Source organism: Arachis stenosperma, chromosome 3, assembly GCF_014773155.1.
Source record: "Arachis stenosperma cultivar V10309 chromosome 3, arast.V10309.gnm1.PFL2, whole genome shotgun sequence".
NCBI classification, from domain to species: Eukaryota; Viridiplantae; Streptophyta; class Magnoliopsida; order Fabales; family Fabaceae; genus Arachis; species Arachis stenosperma.
The window spans coordinates 171,647,908-171,654,219 of record NC_080379.1 but is presented as its reverse complement, the minus strand read 5'-3'; the positions used below and the strand labels follow the sequence as shown (position 1 = coordinate 171,654,219).

The window sequence follows — 6,312 nt, the reverse complement described above, 5'->3', positions numbered from 1 at the left end:
TGTTTAAGATTTTATTTACTACCTTTATTCGAATTGCTTCACTTTTACATATCATAATATTTCACATGTTATAATCGATCAATGAATCAATCCGAGAATAAACTCGGCTTTCAATCAATCCGATAACAAATTCGACTTTCAACCAATTCGAAAACAAATTCGACTTTCAATCGATTCGAGAAAAAACTCAGCTTTCAACTAATTCGAGTACAAACTCACATATCAAATTTGCTAACTTTTTCAAAACTCTCTATTTACACATGTAAAATTATATATTTTTGTATTTATATTTTGTGTAACTAATATTTATTAATTTATTAGTTATATTCAAACTTCAATATTCTATACTTTGATTCTTACAATTAGTATACTTTTTTTCTTTCCCTCTATTCTTATCTATATTTTTGCAAGACAATACTCATCGTTTTCTATTTCTATTACTAAAGATCATTTATTCTTGTGTTTTTATTTTGAAAAAAAAAATGAGAAAGAGACATCCTATATTAAGATACAAAGCCATCAATTTACAATAATAATGGAAAAAACTACCATTTGTACCCATAAATTTTGAGAACGCTGACAAAAATACCCATCAAACAAGAAAACTAACGTTGTACCCATGAAAGATGGGTTCCGTGTGACAATAGTATCCAGACCGTAATTTTTTGTTGATTTTTTAATAAAATTCCCAAATTAACCCTTCTATCTTCATCCCCAAATTCCAAATTTCACAACCCTAATCCTTTTTCTTCCTCTGCACCTCCGGTGAGTTCCCACGAAACCCTCCAAGCCACCTTCTCCAACCGCAAACAAGATTCCCATTCTCGATCTCAATCCTCTCTCTTCTCCATCTCCGTCTCCATCTTCTCTGCCTTCTTCATCATCAACTCCCTCGTCTTCCTCTTCGACGCACACAACTCAAACGACGCCGTTGGCTCCGTCCTCCAACTCCAGCTCCTACCAATCGCCCTCCTCTTCCTCTCTTACTCCCTCCTCTCTCTCTTCACCTTCCCCCTCCCTCTCCCTTCATCATCATTAGAACTCCTTGCCGCCTTCGCCTTCGTCCAAGAGTTCCTCTTGTTCTCTACCTTCAGAGGAAGGATCCAAGCGGGGTCGAAAACTGTTACTACAGTCTCTTGTTGGTTCCCATCGCTGTATGTGTTTTCTCCACTTTTCTTGAATTGAAGTCTCCGGGCTCCGCTTTTCCCAAATTGGGCGGTGGAATGGGATTCATCCTTCAGGGCACGTGGATCATTCAGATTGGCCTGGCTTTGTTCTCCGGCTGGGTGGCGCAAGGGTGCTCCCTGCACCAGCTGAGCAGGGGAAACTATACTCTGAGGTGCAAGGGCCACATGGACTACCACAGAGCCAGCGCCCTTGCCACGCTTCAGTTCAACTGCCAACTTGCTTTCATGGTTGTTCTTTCTGTTGGTGCTTATTCGGTAATCTCTGCGAGGAGTGGAGGATCTCTAGAATCTTCTTCTGCTGCTGCCAGTTATAGGCCGATTGGTTTTGCTGAGATGCAGCAGTTGGAGAATTCCATGAATTTCACTTTGGATTCTAATGATGATGATGGTGAAGAGAGTAGAAGGGGACTGTTGTTGAACATGGTAATGGGTTGCGAAATTTGGAATTTGGGGATGAAGATAGAAGGGTTAATTTGGGAATTTTATTAAAAAATCAACAAAAAATTATGGTTTGGATACTATTGTCACACGGAACCCATCTTTTATGGGTACAACGTTAGTTTTCTTGTTTGATGGGTACTTTTGTCAGTGTTCGCAAAATTTATGGGTACAAATGGTAGTTTTTCCATAATAATGTATAACAACCATGTTGTTTGAATTTTTATTTCATCATGTATTATATTCTTATTACTTGATAATTTCATTTATACAATTAAATGACAGTAATGATGAGTTCAAATCTTAAAATTGGATTCCATCAAAAATCAATTGTATATAACTATTATACTATTCACTTTATGCTATTAAATTTTTTATTTTATGTTACTATTTGTTCAATAGATTTATTTAATTAAGTTATCGGCGGATTATTTTGTATTTTGTGTCGAATGTTACAATTAATGTGACAAAAATAAGCAGGTATCCGACGGTAACTTTGACGCCATATTATGTTTTGTGGTGCCTAATTACTGTTGGATTACTCCATCGAAAAATTCGACAGTATTCTTTTCTTTTTTGGCACCATTAACAATTAGTAGTCAAATTAAAACTTGTGTTTACAAAATTAGGGTATAAATTTAAAATTTCTAGAAATCATCTAATGATTTTAATAAATATCAAGAGTTTGAATATAATAGAAAGTCAAAGAACTAAAATACAATGAAATAGACATAAAATAAATTAAATACCTAAAGCCTACCGATCCCCATAATCTTTGTCGTCGTCGTCTTTTTTCTACTGAGGCGGCGGACTAAGTGCTGATGTCTGTGCCCTATCAATAGCACTACCACCTCGAGCGTGCATCTGGTGTACACCGCCATATGGTCTCGCAAATATTCTAGCCGCTCCAGCTTCTCGTCAGCTCTGACCTGATAGTAAAAGATCAGTCAAAACTCAATTAAATTCACAACATTTTTAGCAGAATATATTAACTTGTTTATACTATTGTATACATTTATAAAGACATCATATATAATAATATTTATAAAAAAACTCTTAATTAGTTTATACACATGTGTAAATTTAGAAAATTTGAATCTATAGTGTTTAATTTCTTCAAACTACCTTTTGATAAACTCAATCTCAGAAATTTGAGCAAATAATTGTTATACATGATCATCCAATTATCATAAGATTTATTTTAAAATAATGACTTCATAATATATTACTTTATGTTTATTTATAATAATTTCATATTTTCTATTCATTTATATAGATTAACATAACGAATACTCAGTTAGAACAAATGTTTTACGTTCTCATTAATTTGTAGAAATTATTATTACATTGCACAAACAACATATGATGATTTAGGTATAATGTATAATTAATACAATTTCTATAATATTAATTTTATATCTTCAAATATTATAAGGAAGTAAATTAAACTTAATAACTGAAATAATATTTGATATAGTCACATAGAAAATGCTAATTATTAATTATTCAGATTTTAACAAAAAGATTTATTTTCAATGGCCTAAATCCATGACGAAAAATTGTTTGTCATACTTTCTTATCAATGCTAAACATAAAGTCTCTACACTTATTAAGATTCCGTTCTTTTAAGACATGCAATTAGCATATGATAACCACTTTCACTTACTAACTATAAATTAACATATAACTAAATCTTAAATTAATTTAAACTAAGAAAAAGAGTGATCATAAAACTTGAGCTTCGAACAGAGAAAAAATCTCAGTGGAAGGAGATACAATGGCAGCGACAGCCGCTGCTGGTGGAGCACCGCAGCGGTACTGGACAGTCAGACACGAATACAGAAGAAGAGAAAGAGTCGTGACTGTCGAAGGAGAGAGGAGGAAGGGGCTGGGTTTGGTAAGGGAGAGAGGATGCAACGAATGGAGGCGCCGATGGTGGTGGTACTGACGGAGCGGTATGGAGAGGAGATGGTTAGAGAGAGAGTGGGAGAAGAGAGGTTAGAGAGAAGGGGGGATTTTGAAATGAAGAGAGGATTCAAATTTTAGTGTTTATTACCGTTGGACTTATTGGCGGATAAATCCGATGGTAATACATTACGGGTCACCAAAACGCAGCGGTCCACTAATTAAATTTGCCGACAGAAAAATTCGCCGATAAAAATTTACGCTACAATTCGTATCTATTTTTCTATTTTTTCTCTAATTATTGCCGGCGAATTTACTATCGGAAATATAAATTCGCCAGTACGTAATAATTTGACCTGATGAATTTGACATTAAAATCATCAATAAATTTACACTAATATGCGATACTAAATTTAACGATAAATTTGACGGTATTTAATTTTTTTGTAGTGATAATACATATTTTTATTAATTTTAAGGTGAAATCTTGATTAGTTTAGGCAATTTTATTATTTAACCGACAAGAAAAAAATATTAGAAGATATTAAAATTTTTTAATAATTTTTCAATAAAAAATATTCTTAAAATATACTATCAATCACAAGTTAACAAAACCCAAAAAAAATTTACATTCTCTCAGAACTAAGGGTATTCTTCGATTGTATTTGTATCTTCTCTATCTCGATCTCACTGCCAAACGTAGGATATTAGGATATAAATCCTATTTATAATTATATCTATTAAGAAAGGACTCTCAGCTTTTAGAATTCTTATCACATATTATAATGGACTTCACGTACATCAATAAATTTTCACATCTTAATAGATTTCGCATATCGTAAAAGATTTTTCATATCTTAGTTTATATTTAATATTCCTCATTTTAATTAATAATGCACATTCCGCCTGGTCACAATAGAGCTAATTACACTTTCAACCTTAATTATCAATGCATTGTAATTTTAGTTTCTTCATATTCTGAGAACCTATAAATTAAGCACGCCCTTTAATTTGGAAATATTCATTCAACCACATACCATATATATATTTTCCAAGTAATGTTTCTTGTTGGGAGTACAAGGAGTCACAAAATTCAATTCTTGAAAAAAAAAAAAACATTTTACATGTCTTTATATGTAGTTGATGATGCTACTTGAGACACGAGAGAGTGAGACTAATTAAATTTGTCGTTTTTATATGAATTGAACTACCGGCTCTTCAATTCATTCCCCACTTCCCACCATTTCTAGATACATTATGAAAACGGCAATTTATTTCTTTATTTATTTATTTGGATTTGAGATTAAAAGAATAATTTAATATATATATATATATATATATATATATATATATATATAATTACGTAATATCACATCAATAAAAATATTTATTTTTTTATATTAATCACATAAATAATTATTTAAAAAAATAAATACAATTGTATGACAATACAAAATATTTATACTATTAATACATTAAAATTATACTCTTAAAAAATAATAATTATATATTTTTTTATTTTTAAAAAAATTGAGTCCAGCTGTTTATTTAAAATTCTAATCCGACTAGAGTAAATTCTCATGCACGCTAAACTTTTTCACTAGACCTTATCTTTTGCCCTAATTTAAATTGTTATGTTTTTGTCATCTTTTATTTTTTAAGGTATTTAGATAAGTTAAAAGATTAATTTATTATGAATTTAAATTTTGTTTATAAATTTATTATTAACTAAATCATTATTAAATATATAAAATAAAATTTAAATTTTAAATACTTATTTAAATAAATAAATAATAACTTAACTATTCAATTAATTCAAATTAATTAGCGAGCCAAATCACACTATCTGAAGGATTTAATGGCATACAATCATAACTTTTTCAAATTTTAATATTTTTAGTCCACATCATGAAGCATATTCAATTATGAATGAGTGGATTCACTCACCTTATCTTCAAAGGGAACAAAAAGAAAAGGTCCCACGGCTTTAAAGAAAGAACAACCATGCATTTTTTCAAAAGACATATTATTTTAATCACTATTTTTGTATCTTTAATATAGTTTGTGTACACAATTATTTATTTTTAGATAATAATGAAAGTTCAAAAGCAATAAATACGAGATATTCAATTTAATTTTTAAATTTGTAGATAAATTTTAATTTAGTTTTAAAATTTTAATTGTTTTTATTTAATTTTTAAATTTTATAAATGTGATTCATATTAATTTTTTAGATAATTTTTTATATACAGACATTAATAAAATACTAACATTGATAAACAAATATCATATTAGACTCTTTAAAATAATGTTATTTTTATTTTGATATTTAAATAGTCTAAAAATAACATCGTAAGTGGTATTTATTAAAATTTTTTCTCTTAAAATAAATGATCCAACATCATTTTCTGACTTGATGAGTGTCAAAACTAAAATGATTTCGTTTTACATATTTAAGTATAGTATTTGTCTATTCATATCAGCGCTCCATTAACATTTTCATACCAGAAATTATTTTAGTGACTATTGTGAGTTACGTTTGTAAAATTTAAAAACTAAATAAAAACAATTAAAATTTTAGAATTCGCATACAAATTTAAAGACTAAATTTAATATTAACTCAATAAATATATAATATTTTTAAAAAATGTATATCTTAAGCTATATTAATAAATGGTGCAAGTATTTTTCTTTACTATTTATTCTCCTGCTTGAGAGAAATTAAAACCTCTAAATTTGTTTGCTTTATGTAATGTTATTTTTTCAAAAAATTAATTCAACT

The 6,312-nt window shown here is 29.4% G+C and overlaps 1 pseudogene; it reads left to right on the top strand.

Annotated features, from left to right (window-relative positions):
* Positions 1 to 619: 619 nt before the first annotated feature.
* On the top strand, positions 620 to 1,676 carry LOC130967320 (uncharacterized; annotated as a pseudogene).
* The last annotated feature ends 4,636 nt before the right edge of the window (positions 1,677 to 6,312 follow it).